The sequence below is a fragment of the Toxorhynchites rutilus genome, chromosome 3, assembly GCF_029784135.1.
Source record: "Toxorhynchites rutilus septentrionalis strain SRP chromosome 3, ASM2978413v1, whole genome shotgun sequence".
NCBI classification, from domain to species: Eukaryota; Metazoa; Arthropoda; class Insecta; order Diptera; family Culicidae; genus Toxorhynchites; species Toxorhynchites rutilus.
In genome coordinates, this window is record NC_073746.1 from 96,972,300 (window position 1) to 96,989,769 (window position 17,470).

At 36.5% G+C, this 17,470-nt stretch overlaps 1 protein-coding gene across 1 annotated transcript in view; it reads right to left on the minus strand.

The window, feature by feature from the left end:
• The window catches only part of LOC129776042 (netrin receptor unc-5-like), a 413,378-nt gene extending 396,175 nt beyond the window's left edge, over positions 1–17,203 (minus strand). The window contains exon 1 of the mRNA XM_055781415.1: positions 16,901–17,203. The gene's annotated coding sequence lies outside the window, so the exon portion shown is untranslated. The remainder of the gene's footprint in view (positions 1–16,900) is intronic.
• Positions 17,204–17,470: the final 267 nt, after the last annotated feature.

A 17,470-nucleotide genomic window follows, 5' to 3' on the forward strand; every position in this document is an offset into this window, starting at 1 on the left:
AGCATGGTGTTTGGTAATGTAAAAAATGTAAAAATAAAATTAATGAAGACAAAATTAGAAATATTTTTTTTCAAAATATCTCGAGAACGGCTGTATTTCGAAGAAATTGATGATGAGATTTTTTGTTTTAAATCACATCAGGATTCATAATTTGTGGCTAAAAATTATTATTAGCATACCAAAATTCAAAGTTTCGAGAATTCATAATAATTCGATGTTCCACAAACTTCGTCAGGTATAGTTTTACCATCTTAAACTCATTTTTATAATTTTTCACATGACTTCTAATTTATATGATAAAATTTAAAAATTAAAAAAACATGTTTTAGCTACAGTAACGTCTCCATTATACCACTGGGTATTTTTTATTACGTCTCGTTTATAGCACTCTCGATTTTATCACAGAAAATATTCCGTTTATATCACGTTTTTCGAAACTTAAGAAATAACATGCAGATTCTATTTCGTCGTTGAATAATTGAACAAAAAATGAGAATAAAGCAAAAAAAAAGGTTTTCAAGTATTCATACCGCCTCTAATGATCAGCCGTATTCACAGAGCTTACGAAAAGTTTTCTTACTGTGGGATTCGTAGCGAATACCACGTATTTCTATTGAAAGCCTCGCATACTATTTTCATATGCCCAAAATCAACAACTAAGAATGATTCTGAGCACCTTTCTCGTTGACAGTTGTACGGCCTGGCCGTTTCTTAAGTTTGATCCGCGTGAGAATCAGTAGTACAGGCAAACCTGTTTTTGCGCGGTCCCTTTCCGCGTGTTTCGGGTCTTGAATCACACAAACTAATCGCACAAATAATAATATCGCACCTAAACAGTCACACAAATGAGAAATCGCACAAAAAGCAACCGCACAAAAATAGGTTTTCCTGTACAGTATTTTATTTCGTGAATTGTTAAAGTTCCATTTGAAGGTAAACGGTGATACTTCAATTTGAAAAAAAAAATCTATCAGCAAAATAGTTTTTGCGAATTGAAGTTTGTATTTATTCCTTTGGAATGACAAATAGGTGAGATAAGTGAATCGAATCGGTGGTATATTTAAATAAGTATGTGATTTGACTAGTTTTTCAACGGTATCCAACTTGAATGCTATGAGAAGTGCCACTTCCATATCAAGACTTACGTAACCAGAGCATCAGAACGATGGAAATAAAAGTTTGTAATTTAGTTAAGTTTAACACTAAACCTGGGGGTCTCCGTAGCCACATTGGTTGCGCGTTCGCTTAGTAAGCGATCGATCGTGAGTTCAAAACTCAGGACCCTCATTGACCATCTTTGTGTTGTTACAGAATAGCTACGTCCACGCAACAATCATCAGCGATGGAGATCGATCCACGGTCGAAATAAGATCGATTCATCCATACAACTGCTCTGCTCTGCAAGACACATCGGGCTGCTGTTCTATAAATAACTCAACAATGATCAATCAACTGTCTCCGCTGTCCGGTCTAACTGGATAATGGAAGAACAGATAGAAAACTCTTACGCCTAAATGGGCTGCTACTGTGTAAATGTGTACCATATGGAATGGTATAGAAGAAATACTGGCGAATGGCAATTGTGTAATGTACTAATTATAGATATGATAACCATGTGACATGTACACGATTAAAATTCGGCTCTGTTACAGCTAAAATGCTAATGAGCCTTAAATAAATAAATGGGATAAAAAAACACTAAACCTACCGATGTTTCATGTATACCTACTTCTACCACAGCGGGTCATGTGACCCTTAATGAATGGTTAGTGATCAATAACTCGATTTATATAGTTTTGTTGAGAAACGTGACATACTATAGTTCTCCTGTATATTTTGACATTTTTAGGATAACAATTATTGGCAAAATAATGAAATTACAATTTTTGATACGCAAAATACCACTGTAGCTTGGAATGGTTACTGTTAGCTCGCTTGGATAGTCAGAAATACAATCAATTCTAATCATTCACTATTCATTCACAAGTACCACAAAATATATAAAGCAATTGCAAAAATGTGTAATGCAATGGTTTTGTATCACAACCACACATACAAATCTTTCTGATATCATATGAATGTTTGCACGGGTCAAATGACCTGTTGCGGTAGTTAGGGCAGATTACATATATTTCTCAGTAAAAAAAATAACAAGAGTAAACACTGGAAAATACATTCGATGTATGTTTTAAGAAAACTAGTGTAGGCAAATTATGTTATGACAATGTAATTTGCAAGAAAATATTGACTAGTAGCTTAAAATGGGTCATTTGACCCCTCGTGGTAGGTTTAGTGTCAAGAAACTAAAAAATGAGTCGCTAGCAAACTAAGATTTGTCGTTCTAGTTTAGTAGTGCCTTAATTCTAAAAAGAGTTTCGGCATTCGCAAGCTTAAAATTTTGTTTGTGGCGGAAAGTTTTCGGTCGATTATCGGGTAATGGATAGCTTCAACCAGGTATCTTATTGCGACGAATCTAGTTTTCTTTTCAAAACATCGAAATATTACATAACATTACGGAAAAAAAAAACTTTGAGGGAATCAACACTGACAAAACCGAATAGCTTTCATACCGTGTTTCTAATTTTCTGATTCTCTCAAACTGCAATTGATGATAATCGGAAGATCGAATAATCCTCGATGTTTTGAAAAATTTGTCACTTCCAGTATACTACCGAGGTTCTGCTGTTGCTTGGATGAACAGGCAACTATTTTGTGAATGGTTCCAAAATCAGTTTGTTCCGGAAATTTGTCAGTTTTAACCAAAAAAAAATAATACAACAACCACCAACTGCGCTGCGCACCATTAAGAGAATTAAATTTTCTCTGATAGTATATTAATTTGAGCTCATTCTACAAATGCTTAATGCAGCTTCTATTGCGCAACCAATGGAACAGGGAATTATTTGAAATATAAAACTTATCTCCCGAGAAAAATTAGAAATGACAATCATTCTCAATTCAGAATCATTTAACAAGGCACAGGAAAATGTTGAAAGGTGTTTGGAATAACTTTTTGATTTTTCGAGTCTTGCCACCACAATCATCAAATTTTGAAAGCGAGTAGGTGTGTTGTAGTTAATAAATACGAAATTCCTCTATTAAATTCTGAATGAATGTATCACAGTGTCGCATGTGATCAGTATAAAGAATGGGAAATCACAAAAAATTGAAGACATTGATTTTGAGGAAGATGAAGAAGAAAGTGAATACAAAATGGAGATGAAAATAACAACCTTGAAATATATGATCAAATAATTCACACAGAATGACAGTAAATAATTCGAGTTTTAATACTGAATGTACAGAACAAATCCCTTTCGTAGCTCGTATACTGTTTTTAAGAATTATACGAGGAATTGCTATGAGAAAAGCTTTGCAACAATAATTTCGATATGTTATGTTGCATTGTGTCAAAATACAGGGTGGGCCATTTAAAGTGGAAGCATCTGGCAACCCCATAACTTTTGACAGAGATGTCAGATTAACAAATGTCATACCGCGTTGGAAGCGTCATTTCAGTACAATTTTAACCATGGAACAATACACACCTAAACAACGCGCTGAAATTGTTCAGCTGTACATTCAAAATAACTTCTCAATTGTGTTTACTAAACGTGCGTGGAAAAATAAAAATAAAGTTAAAACATCGCCTGGAGACAACACTATACGTCGACTATATGCCAAATTTATATCGTCTGGTAGTGTTGGTAATGCCAGTCATCTGTCCAGACAACGACCAAGGCGTTTCGACGAGAATATTGATGCCGTTCGAGCCAGTGTTGCAGAGACTCCATCGACATCAGGTCGCCATCGTTCGCAAGAGTTAGGCATCTTTTTAATGCCATTTGTTCGTGAAAATGAATTGGACAATTACTGGTTCCAACAAGACGGCGCTACATGCCATACAGCGGCTGCCACGACCAAATTATTGCGCGAAATGTTCCCCGGAAGATTAATATCGAAAAACGGCGATTATGACTGGCCACCGAGATCACCTGATTTGACGCCTCCTGACTTTTTTTTATGGGGATATTTAAAATCCAAGGTATACACTGGCAAACCAAGGACCCTGGCTGCGCTGAAAGACAATATCCGACAAGAAATTGCTGCCATATCGGCCGAAACATTGGGCAAAGTGATGGAAAATGCCGAAAAAAAAGCACATTTTGCGGTCAAGGCCAGAGGCGGTCATTTACGAGATATAATAATCAAAAAGTAGTTAGAACAAATTTCCTTGGACCAAAATAAATGTTTAAAAAAAAAAAATTTAAAATTTCACTTCTTTACTTTGCTATTGCAAAAACAAATCCTTCCACTTTAAATGGCCCACCCTGTATGTTGCATTACAGCTCATATAAATAATGTGATAAATGATAAATAAATAAAGATTTTCTATATATTTTGCATGTCAGACAAAAAAAAAGTGTTTAGATTCTACATATTGGAGAAAAAAAAAAGAGTGATAAAAAATGAGTACTATTTTATTTCTCAGTGTATAGTTTTACACTTTTTAACATCAATACTCTATAACTCTTTCTAAGACACTATTACGGTACGACTCATATTTTTTTGAGATATAAATTATCAAAGATTTCTCTTATTAAAATCGATACGCCCTTTTCAAAAGTTACACTTGAGTCCAAAAATTTCCCAATTGATGTGGAATACTCATTTTTTCTCCAACCCAAACGGAGTACAAACTTTCATTCGAATCAAAAATACTCATATTTTGTCATTTGTCGATTTAATTTGGAATTGCTCATTGGAAGAGTTTTTTCATCAGTCTTTAGTCGTCGGTTGCCACTGCGTTTCCAGTATTGAATGTGAGTATTTGAGGATCGATAAGGTGTTTTACGGATACTGACGGATTAATAATTCCAAATTTTCAAAATTCATTTTATGATGAAACAACTTTGATGAGGTACCATTCATACAAGTCATTGTGAATGACTGCTAAGTCTTCCCAGATTTACTCTACGATTCTTATATTGATATTAGCGATAGTAAAGAAATTTTCTGGAGAAACAAAACATAAACTCTGATCAACCAGAAACGCTGGACGTTCCGGGAATACGGAAAAATGCACCGGTTTTGTTTGGGACAGTGTCACCATTCACAAATCGTACAAAATACAAATCAAGCAACTTGGCGCGAAGATTGACGAAACACAATGCTCAATCGCGTCCGAAAAAAAAAGTTGTTTATTTTGATGTCAGATGTTTCGCTTCGTCAGTTTGCAGGAACAGTAAACACAGGCAGCGTGCAATGGCTGTTGTTGTTGTGACAGCCTCTACCGAAACGATAATGTCACCCCACAGTGCGGTGGTTCCTCCTGCCCGGCTCCACTTCATCTCTTCCGGTGGCGGTGTTGCTTGTGCTCTATCCGCGTGGTGTTCATGAGAACCGCGCCGGAGACAGACTCAGTAGGAATATGGCTGGCGACCGGTAAACAGAAAGATATACATATATTCACACCGATAGATAGTTTGTTTTGGAGCGCCACCCGAGTGAGGGGCTTCCGGGGAAGTAAACAATCACTAGATTGGAAAAAAAGCGATTCCGGAAAGCGAAACTGAAATTGAATAAAACCTTGTAATTTGATATGATAGAGAGAATGTTGTCCTATGAATGACGAAGGAAAATGAGGCTTCTGCTGAATTGTGTTTTCAAAGGTCTAATCGTTATAGATGAATTGGAGAAGTATCTGATCTGCACAAAAAAAAGTTTTGTGTTCCATTGATAAGCAAAAAAACCAAGCGACCATAAAAGACTTTCTAGGGGAAAATATGTTGAGCAATTCTGTGATAATACAACAAATCAATCTTGTTATGATATAACATATCAATTTATCACATCGTTCTCAAGGTACAACCCAAGAGCTGTTTGCACAAAAATCTTTTTTTTTCTTATGTTTCATTAGAAATTATTCTTCCAATTTGCACTGATACGCTTATACAAACAAAAGTCTCATTTTGGAATTTCATCCAAGCACTATTAGAAAATGATACAAATGAAACTACTCTGAATAAAACTATCATTTCATTAATTTAAAAAACGTTATTTTGCATAATTGGAAACGGAGCTGTCTAGATAGCATGGCGTACTAAAGGGTGTGTCACATCAAATTGTATCACGGAAAAAACGCTGTAGAAATTCGCCCAGTAGACCGATCCTTTTGAAAATTTTAGACAGTAAATTAAAAACTATTAAACAACTTTTGGCATTCCTCTTTACCCCGTCCATAAGGTTCTGTACAACGTCAGGTTGTAGTTTTTTTTTTTTTGAACAGAAATCCATTTTCTCTTGAAGTCCGCCTCCGATTTGACAACTTTTGGGTTCTTCCGGAGGGCCTGCTTCATAATCGCCCAATATTTCTCTATTGGGCGAAGCTCCGGCGCGTTGGGCGGGTTCATTTCCTTTGGCACGAAGGTGACCCCGTTGGCTTCGTACCACTCCAACAAGTCCTTTGAATAGTGGCACGAAGCGAGATCCGGCCAGAAGATGGTCGGGCCCTCGTGCTGCTTCAATAGCGGTAGTAAGCGCTTCTGTAGGCACTCCTTAAGGTAAACCTGCCCGTTTACCGTGCCGGTCATCACGAAGGGGGCGCTCCGCTTTCCGTAAGAGCAGATCGCTTGCCACACCATGTACTTTTTGGCAAACTTGGATAGTTTCTGCTTGCGAATCTCCTCCAGAACGCTGAATTTGTCCTCTGCGGAGAAGAACAACAGGCCCGGCAGCTGACGAAAGTCCGCTTTGACGTAGGTTTCGTCGTCCGGCTTCGTGCGGCTTCGTCAGCATTTCGGTGTACAGCTTCCGGGCTCGCGTCTTCCCCACCATGTTTTGCCTTTCGTCGCGGTTAGGAGCCTTCTGAACCTTGTATGTACGCAGGCCCTCCCGCTGCTTGGTCCGCTGGACGAATGAACTTGACAAATTCAGCTTATTGGCGACATCCCGGACCGAACTTCTCGGATCACGTCTAAACTGCTTAACTACGCGCTTGTGATCTTTTTCACTGACGGAGCATCCATTTTTGCCGTTCTTCACCTTCCGGTCGATGGTTAGGTTCTCGAAGTATCGTTTTAGTACTCTGCTTACCGTGGATTGGACGATTCCCAGCATCTTACCGATGTCCCGATGTGACAACTCCGGATTCTCGAAATGAGTGCAAAGGATTAATTCACGACGCTCTTTTTCGTTCGACGACATTTTTCCAAATTTACGAAAACACAGTGAAGCATGGCCAACGTGATCTATACACTCTTATCTGATTATAAGCGAAAGCTGAAGATATAATTCCTAAAAATTAAATTTCTACAGCGTTTTTTCCGTGATGCAATTTGATGTGACACACCCTTTAGAATGACCCACATTTGTATGGTAGAAAATTTTCATCAATTTTTTGAACGGGTTTTGTGAGATATATATATGACTCGTTATATAAAATTAATTTCCGCTAATTCGGCTGGAAGATTTACTGAGGCGTTGAAATTGAAACTTGTGCGGAGATTTTGGATAAAATTAATAGCCTTCACTTTCTTTCGAATAGAAAACCGTCATGGTATACAGCTCAGAATAAGATTTGTTTGTAACTGAATTACGATACGAAAAAAAATCACCATCAAATTTAAATAACCAACCATGTACATTTCGTTCATTGGCCCAAGAAAAATGACCTGTGCAAAGTTTCCACTCAATCGGACATGATTTAGGGGGCCTCAAAGCACTCAAAGTTTTGATTTTTTGACCACCCAGCCTACGAGTAAGTCCCAAAAGTTCAATTTTCGGCCAAAAATTTTTCATCGAGACGTTTTACGCATTTTTAAGTTATTTGGCATCGAAAACATTGTTTCGATTTTTCTAATTCCATGAACTCTCCCCTTGGAAGATTTTCGAGGATAAAAAATCAAAACATTGCGTGTTTTGAGCCACCCCTAAAACATGTCCAATTGAGCTGAAATATTGCACAGATCATTTTTCTGGACCAATGAACGAAATAGGTCGGTTTTTTAAATTCTATGATTATTTTTTTCCATACCTTCAATGCTACTGAGACTAAGTCCCAGTAAGTCGACTTTCGACCAAACATTTCCTTCGAGATGACATCAGATCTCAACGTTTCATGCATTTTTAAGTCATTTGGCATAAAAAAATCGATTCTCCAAATTTCATGTACTTTCAGCCCTCCTTCCCCTGGGAAGATTTTCGAAGATCAAAAAATGAACTGAAAACAGACAGAACAACATAATTTCTATTTGAATATACGTGTTTTTAATAAAAGATTTTTTCTAGATTTTTAGAACGTTGTGCGGTAAAATTTTATTGGGGATTCACAAAGCTTTGAAATCTGTTCGTATGTTTTTTATATTTATGATTTTTTTTGATAATGTTTCGAGGATTGATCGTCTGTATTTTTTTTATTTTCATGAAATCGATGATTATATCTATTGACGAATTTCATGCCAACTCGTCTTAGGAGTTGGCAGCACCATCTCAGATAGTAGTTAAACGTTGTGGGTATAAAGACATGGGTCATTTAAGTAACTTTGTATACTTGAAATATTCGAAAAAGAATTAGACTACGTATTGGAAAAAGCCAATTTTTTTATTATTTTTTTACAAAAATTTATAACTTAAAAACTATGATACTACAAAATTATTGGCAAAGGATGGAATGTAGGAAATTGTTTAAATTTTCACAAAAAAATACCAAAAAAATTTTGGAAAAAAATTTCACGGACTAAATCGTTATTTTAAAAATTTAAGTTCAAAGTATTTTTTAAAATTCCCAAAAATATATATATGAATAGTCCTTAAAATTTTCAACAAGTTGTCCATACATCGGAAGATGGACACTTTTATAGGGAAAAAGTTTTTCTAGCAAAAAAACTTTTTTATGTTTTCTTTGAAAAAAATACAACTAATCCTAATTTTGTTCAAAGTCAAGATAGCGATATACTGTATTCGACAATGTTTTAGACGTTATTGGAATATAAACTTTTGTCTAAGATGTCAACTTTCTATCTTTTATAGTTTTAGGAATATAGATCATTTGTGTATGAAGACTCCTGAAAAAAATATGTTTTGCTCGTAACATTGTTGTGTGTAAATTGTCACGTTTGACATGTTCTTGACATGTTTCTAAATAGAGAAAAGTTAGCAGAGTATTTAAAATGCGATAATTTAAACTTAAAAATTTAGCGAATTGAACATTAATAGCATTTTTTCAAAGAAAAATATGAAAAAGTTGTTGTTCCAGAAACTTTTTCCATGTAAATGTGGCCATCGTCCGATGTATGGGAATTTTTTTCCAAAAAAATCTTTGAGAATTTTTAATAAAAATCAAAATAATTTCCTACATTCCATTCTTTGACTAAAATTGTTTAGGTCTAATAGATTTTTTGTGGGTTTTTCTTGAATTTTGAGTTTCTTCACCTTTTTTCGAAAATGTTTAATTTACAAACTCTATGATCTTCAAAAAGCAAATTATTTAGGTTTCCATCAAAAAATATCAAACAAATTTTTGGAAAAAAATTTCATTGAAAAAAAAATATTTTGAAAATTAAAATTATTTTTTTCTCAAAAACATCTGTTTTCAAAATCTGTAAAATAGGCAAAAATAGCCCTTTAAATTTCCTACATGTCACACATACATCGGAATATGGGCACATTTACATGGGAAAAATTTTTCGAGCAACAACTTTTTAATTTTTTTTGTTTGAAAAAATACTATAAGTGTTTAATTCGTAACATTTTTATGTATAAATTATCGCAATTTACAGGCTCTGCTAACTTTTCGCTATTTAGAAGCATGTCAAGAACACATCAAACGTGAGAATTTACACACAAAAATGTTACGAGCAAAACATAATTTTTCCAGGAGTCTTCATACAAAAATGACTTATATTTCAAAAACTATAATAATTAGAACGCTGACGTCTTCGACAAAAGTCGAACTTTTGTCGAATACACCATATCGCTATCTTGACTTTAAACAAAATTAGGATAAGTTTTTTCAAAGAAAACATAAAAAAGTTTTTTGTTAGAAAAACTTTTTCCCTGGTCATAACTTAGCTGCAAATACATTCCCAGTTGTATTTGACAATGTGGAAGATAGGTCAGAACCTCATCTATCGGATTCTATAGCGAACTTAAATTGGAACTATTTTGCAGTTGAGTTATTAACTAAAGAAAAAGTTGATGAAGAGAAATCGATCAAGTCACTTACACCCCTTGCATTCTAAGGCCCTCATATATATTTGGGAATTTGAGAAAAATACGTTTTTGAGATAAATGAATTTTAATTTTTAAAATAACTTTTTTTCAGCGAAATATTTCTCCAATTTTTTTTTTATATATTTTTGTAAAAATTTAAACAAATTCTTTCATTTCATCCTTTAACAAGAATGTTGTAAGTATCATAGTTTTTAAGTTATAATTTTTTGTAAAAAATTAAGAAAAAACATTTGGCTTTTTTCAAAAAGTTGTCTAATTATTTTTCGAATATTTCAAGTATGCAAAGTTGCTTAAATGACCCATGTCTTTACACCCACAACGTTTCACTGCTATCTGAGATGGTGCTGCCAACGGCCAGTCGAGTTGGCATGAAATTCGTCATAAGCTACGTTTCTGAGTTCTTTATTATGCTTCGATATAACGTACAATAGAAACGAATGCCACATTAGGCAAAGTCTCTATAAAAAAAGGACAATTCGATACAACGTACAATTTTGGAAGTACAATGTACGTTAATTCGAAGTTACCCTGTAGTTATATCAGTGTTATCATCGCATGGTGAACGCGGGACTACAATTGGCAGTTGGCTCAAAAAAAAAAGTTCGAAAATTCATCCGAACAGCTGACAACTAATTTTCATCTCCTTTACGTTATTTCTATGCCGAGAAATGTCCTATTTACGCGACTGGAACAGACTTTTGTACTTCAACTAGCATGGATTGGTCAGTTCCCCGAACTTGAACCCATTGGAAAACCTTTGAGAAATCTCAGTTCATAGGATTTACACCGAGGTAAAATTCTATTGTGGATGAAACAATTTTGAAAGCATGGGATAAAGTTCAAGAATAGGTTCTACAAAACTGGTAGACAGTACACCCAAACTAGCGTTGGCTAAAAACATTTCATCTTTGGAAGAAATGATGCCACTTTGTGTGCTAGAGGGGCAAATGCGCAAATAATGAGCTGTTTTAAAAGTTTAAAAATGGTTTGTATGTATGCGAGCAGACATCTCTTTCTGATTTCTTTTCTCATTTCATTTGGGATTGTGCCAAAAAAAAGTCCATAAGACGTCAATGGGGATCGAACCAAGGCCGGCTGGAATGCAAAGCTATTTCTTACGACCACGCTATCCGTATAGCTGCCAGTGCTGTTATAAAGAAGCGTGATAATATTACACCTCATCGTAACATGAAGTTGGAAAGTGTTTTCTAAGAGGATAAAGAAGAACATGAACGAGAATATATCTTTCTCTGTCTGGGCCGTGTATTTGGCGAACTATACGAAAAACATTCATATGCTTTCATTTAAATGTGGCTCCTGTTTCGCTCGCTCATATTGGCTTTAGCATATATATATATAATACAAATGATATACATATATTGGGGAGTTGAACATTTTCTGTTATTTTTCAGCCCATTTAATGTAATAAATTGGGATGCCATAACATGTGCTAAAAATTAACTTTGGGTGTATGTTCAACCTTTTTTCTAATGAATTGATACTAGTTTCTTTTAAACTTATTCACAAAACATCAACAAGTTTTTCAAAAGTGCCCTAATGATCGAAACCTAGCTACTAATCTACAAATACTTCTTAAAACTAATTTATTTGTAAACTAAATCTGTGTGAGGACTACAGAAAACAGAGCTTTGGGTTACGAACGAGAAAGTTAACAATCGAAACAGGAATTACATCGGTTAAACACATGACACATACTACAAATGGGTTCATTGAATTCATAATTTGTGCGTGATGATCCGACCCATCGAATCCAAAGAAAATTATTTATTGTGCCAAGGTTTTGCTTCGTATTTGATATATACTGCAGATGGAGCATACTCTGAATAAATACTTCTTCCTTGTCCAAAGCAAGCAAACGTGTTTTAACCCTTTGCGGTCGTTTGTCTAGCCACCACATCAAAGAACTTTCCTAATCTTATACATTATTCAACAGTGTATCAGTTGACACTTTTTAAATGAATCTTAAGGTCTAGTGAACCTTTCCACGAATCAAAACGATGCTTCTATAAACAATAGATAACGGTAAACAGTATAAACAAATGTTATCACCCATGCTGGAGGAAAAACTCAATAGAAATCTCCATGTATTGGGGCACTGTGTATATGCAGCCATTCCATGCCAAACCGATATAGTGGATCTCAGATTTTCGTCAAAAGTGGTAGTTTTGTTCTTTTATGGCAAATTATGGTCCAACATAGATGGTCCAAAAAATAATTTTTCTCTATTTTCCCAAAAATGACTTTTTTCAAAAATTTATTTCTTTTGAACTACTGGACCGATTCAGATGATCTACGTATCAAAATAAAGCTAGTAGACTAGCCGTTTTGACGTAGGACTACGTCTAACTGGAAGATATAGGGGGTGAAATGGAAATCTAGGCATTGAACAAGTAGGAAAAAATGCAAGATTTGGAACGCTTATAACTCGAGCATTTCTCAATAGATCGCGAAGGTTTTTGCATCAATTGATAGAAAATATATCTACGCATCTATCATAACGAATAACATTTCATTTTTCTTGAGATAAATAATTGAATAATTGTGAAATATCAAGCATTGTCAAAATGCACTATGTGCCCATTTTTGATTGGTCCATTTTGTGCTCCTCAAATCGTACCGACCAAAACGGGCAACCAGCGGCAGCAGCGAAATAGAATGAAGCACGCTTGGAAAGGAAAAAGAAAAAAATGAACGAAACATTGGTCGCAGTCTCACACATGCGTAATTCTCGAGCCAGCCAGTCAGCTTAAAAATCCCCGCTCCGCTGCCGTAACGATCATTCTCGTTCAAACCGTACACCACATCGGTTCGCATCACAACACATCAACAAACCCACCCAAGCAGCCATGTCTGGACATGGTAAAGGGGGAAAAGTGAAGGGAAAGGCAAAATCCTGCTCGAACCGTGTTGATCTGGAGTTCCCCGCAAGGGTAGCTAGGCCGAGCGCGTTAGTACCAGTGCACCAGTCCACCTAGCCGGCGTTATATAGTTTCGGCCGCCGAAGTGATCGAGTTAGCTGGCAAAGCTGCTCGCGACGATAAGAAAACCCGCATTCGGAACAGAACACATTCGGTTCGGTGGACATCAAGACAACAGGCAGTTGCAGCGAGTGGCGAGTGGCAAACGCAATCGCAAAACGGCTTCAGGTAGCAGAAGAAAAAAGTTTGTTCTTTATACAAACTGCTTTGGTGGCAAATCCAGAACAAGGCAGCATCGAGGGCGTTCGAAATGGTGTTTTTCAAAACCACGAGTACTATGTTTTCTAAATTGGAACCATTCCATAAAACAAGGCGCTTTTCAGGGCCATTAAACCTTCCAAAAAAGAGTTTAGGAAATACAGTTCAATGTTTTCTAAAACATTATCCAAAATAATAATAAAACACAAATTGATTTTTTCATAATTTGTTTGCCAGGATCTGATGAGTATGTGAATTTGGCTGTTGTTCTGAGCTTATTGATAGTTGGGGACTTTCCTGATTATTCAATTTTCACCAATTCTTAAATTGTTTCCAGATTGAAAGTACAGTAATTTACAATTAGTTCGACATTTAGCTAATTGGACGGACATGTAATGAGACTTATTTAGATGGACATTATTGTAAACATAGAGATCCAAATTATGACCCCACATTGAAAGTCGACACTGTACCACTGTCATCGCAAATGTTCAATTACAGGTTAAAATTACCTCCAATCCGATACTGAGTGGTGGTAATGCGACGTGCCATTGAATGTAATTTACTGTAAAATATGTCACAAGCTGGATGGGAAGAAATTTTCCAACTGTGAAAGCTGTGGCGAGTGGCAAATGCAATCGCTAAACAGAAAGGTTTAGCCGAACAAGATGGGGATATCGAGTGATAACAAAACAATAAACTCTTTAGATTGAAGATAATTTTGTGATCCTGAAAAGGACTCTTTTTAGCCTGCATGTGAATCCAACGAGCGAACAAATCGTAATGAATGTATTTTTTTGCCATCGCTCCCTTTTAACGCTCATTCGTTCGCCTCGTTGGACTCGTCCCTCTGGCTGAGTCTGCTGATTTGTCTCTATCCTGTGACTGTATACCGCTAGAGTATAAAACACGCGGACCCCAAAAAAATATCGTATTTTCTTTCGAACCGTAAACCCGTGTGGTTGTACGGCATCGGCATCGTGGACGTAATAAAGGAGGACAAGTTAAGGGAAAGGCAAAGTCTCACTCGAACCGTGCAGGTCTCCAGTTCCCTGTTGGTCGCATTCACTGATTGCTCCGCAAGGGTAACTAGGCCGAACGGATTGGTGCCGGAGCACCAGTATACCTAACAGCGATTATAGAGTTTCGGCCGTCGGAGTGCTCGAGTTGGCTTGCAAAGCTGCTCACGACAATCAGAAAACCCGCATCAAGAACAGAGCAGCTTCGGTTCGGCGCTCATCAAGGCAACAATTAGTTTCAGTGAGTGGCAAAGTGTTTCTCCGGCACGTCGCATTAAATGTAATTTACTGAACAACATGTCACAAGCTGGATGGGAAGAAATTTTCCAACTGTGAAAGCTGTGGCGAGTGGCAAACGCAATAGCAAAACAGGAAGGTTTAACCGAACAAGATGGGAATATCGAGTGATAACAAAAACACAACACCAAAGGTTCTTTTCAAAACCATCAACATATTCATAAAGAGTAAACAGTAAACTAATCCATTTTTCAGGTAGATTTTCAGGTTCACGTAGGAGAAGAAAATAAAACAACATATTTAAAATATATCTTTAACAAAAGCTGTCCCCTTTGTATAGTCCTACGTCACTCCGGTTATGTCCCCGACATTACCCACCCGTCTTTTTTTTTCTAAATAACACACTTGCCAATTAATTGTAATCCAATTAATCCAGTCTAGTCACACATCCAATCTAGTCGCATAGAAAAATTGAAAGAAAACCGAAAACATGTTTACTTTGAAAAATCATAACTTAAAAAGGAAAAATAACACCTCTCTGGTGTTTGGATATATTATGTGAAAAAACCTCAGCTTTCAGGAAAAAATATAAAAAATATGGCGCCCGTGGTCCCGAAACGATGTAAACTATAAAAAAACATATATAATCAATAATTACGAAAACAATTTTTTTATTCAGAGTGTAATGTTTTTCGAAACAAGACTAGCTCATTGTCTTTAATTTGATATTTCGATCATCTGAATCGGTTCAGTAGATCAAAAGTTATGATTTTTTGTAGTGGAAAAAATGGAGAAAAAATTATTGTTCGGGCCATTGGACCATCTTTGAAAAATCATAACTCAAAAACGAAAAAAAACGCCGTTCTGGTTTCGACATATGTTATGTGAAAAATCCTTAGCTTTCCAGAAAAAATATTAAAAAATATAGCGCCTTTGGTCCCGAGACTATGAATACAATAAAAAACAATCAATAATAACGAGATCAGAATTAAAATTTTCTGCAGTTATAGTATTTTTTTCAAAAAAAAAATCAGGTGACCAGGTGATTGGCTTTAAAATGATATGTCGATCATCTGAATCGGTGTAGTAGTTCAAAAGTTATTTTTGGAAAAAAGAGGAAAAAGTTGATTTTTCGGACAACCTTAAAATGGAAATGGTCACCCTAATTAAAAAAAAAAATACGGGTCTAATGTTTTGCGATAAGAAACGAAACTATCAATTTTAACGAAAATCTGAGAACCACTATATCAGTTTAGCATGGAATGGCTGTATGTAAAAAGCAAGGGTTGTTCTGTATGTACAAACAGGAAGATATGAGGCGGACAACGCCAAACTTATTATGTTTGCGATACATGTAGTCGAAAACCAGGACTGGGACTATCACACGAAGGAGAATTATAAAATGTTATGTTTATATGGAAACATCATATGTTCAGTATGCATTCACTAAAGTTCACAAAAAATATTTTGAACAATTTTGTTTATCTTTCATAATTTCAAATTTGATACGACCGCAAAGAGTTCATTTAACAAAAAAAGGCAAAAATAAGTATGATCCAGAACAATATTATTCTTTTGTTTACCAAAACCGGAAAACGTTCTGAATTTAGGAATTGTAGGAAAAATGGAACAAAGAAAAAAGTGATCGAACAATCGAATCAACAGCTGACCTAAATTTGTGAAATATGCCTCTACCAATAAAACAAAACTGCCTCTCATCTATCAATTATTGATTATTACTTGTTCTACGCCGAAGGCATTTTGAAAAGATCAAACTGTACTATTTAAAAAGCTGCATCCCCTCCTTTTTGCGGTACAACCATCTCATCGCTATGACATTAATCCATCACGTAGCCGTCATTACACCGCTGGTATGCTGACGGGTGCTCATTGACGCAAACCGCCGACCTTTCACCGCTCCATCACGATTCCGAAACCGCCGATTCAACAGCAACCACCCTACACGTGGCAATACGAGGCATTAGTTACATTTCAATTTATGTACACTTCTCCGATTTGTTTACCGCCCCATTCGTTCCGGGCCCTCTGTCACTTGGAATCCATTCCAGCTCTACATTATTATGTTAGCAAACCGCAACTATCGAAAACATGCTCTCGGCTCTGGTCCCCGCTCCCATTTAAATGGGGTGCCGATATAACAGCAATGTAAACCAGGATGCATCATCATCATTTACTATTAATGTAGACACTCACTTCCAATCGATAGACCCAATGTGATCCGAACTATTCGGACTCGAACTGGTTCACTTCGGTGCAGCAGTTCAAAACAATGTAATCCTTCGCATAGACGCCACTCACAATTTTATCGCTTCCGTCAATAAAACTGTTCTTCCATTCCCAGCCGCTAGTCCAAATGATTCACCCGCGGACAAAAATATTTACGACCGCGCGATTGCTAACATACGCGACGCTTGGCGACGAAATCCACAGCTGATGCCGATAATGGGACCGACGCGACGACGACCCGACAGAAAGCGACTTCCGACGCGCACTAGAACCGATACAAGACTGAACCTTCCAAGTCGTGCCAAAATAGTTCTATCCCCTCGATTCGAACCGCTTTCAGTCAGTCAGTCGAATCTGTTGTGGAGAAGCCCCGTGGAACCAGTCGAGCTGGCGGAATGGGGTGGAGTTGGCGCGCATGAAGCATAGTATTACACACTCCCGTACTACACGAGGAGTTTGCCGCGTGTTGTTCCGAAGCGTCCCGTGCCGGGCCGTGCATAGCGAAATGCTCTCGATATCTTCTCTCCTTTGCGTTGG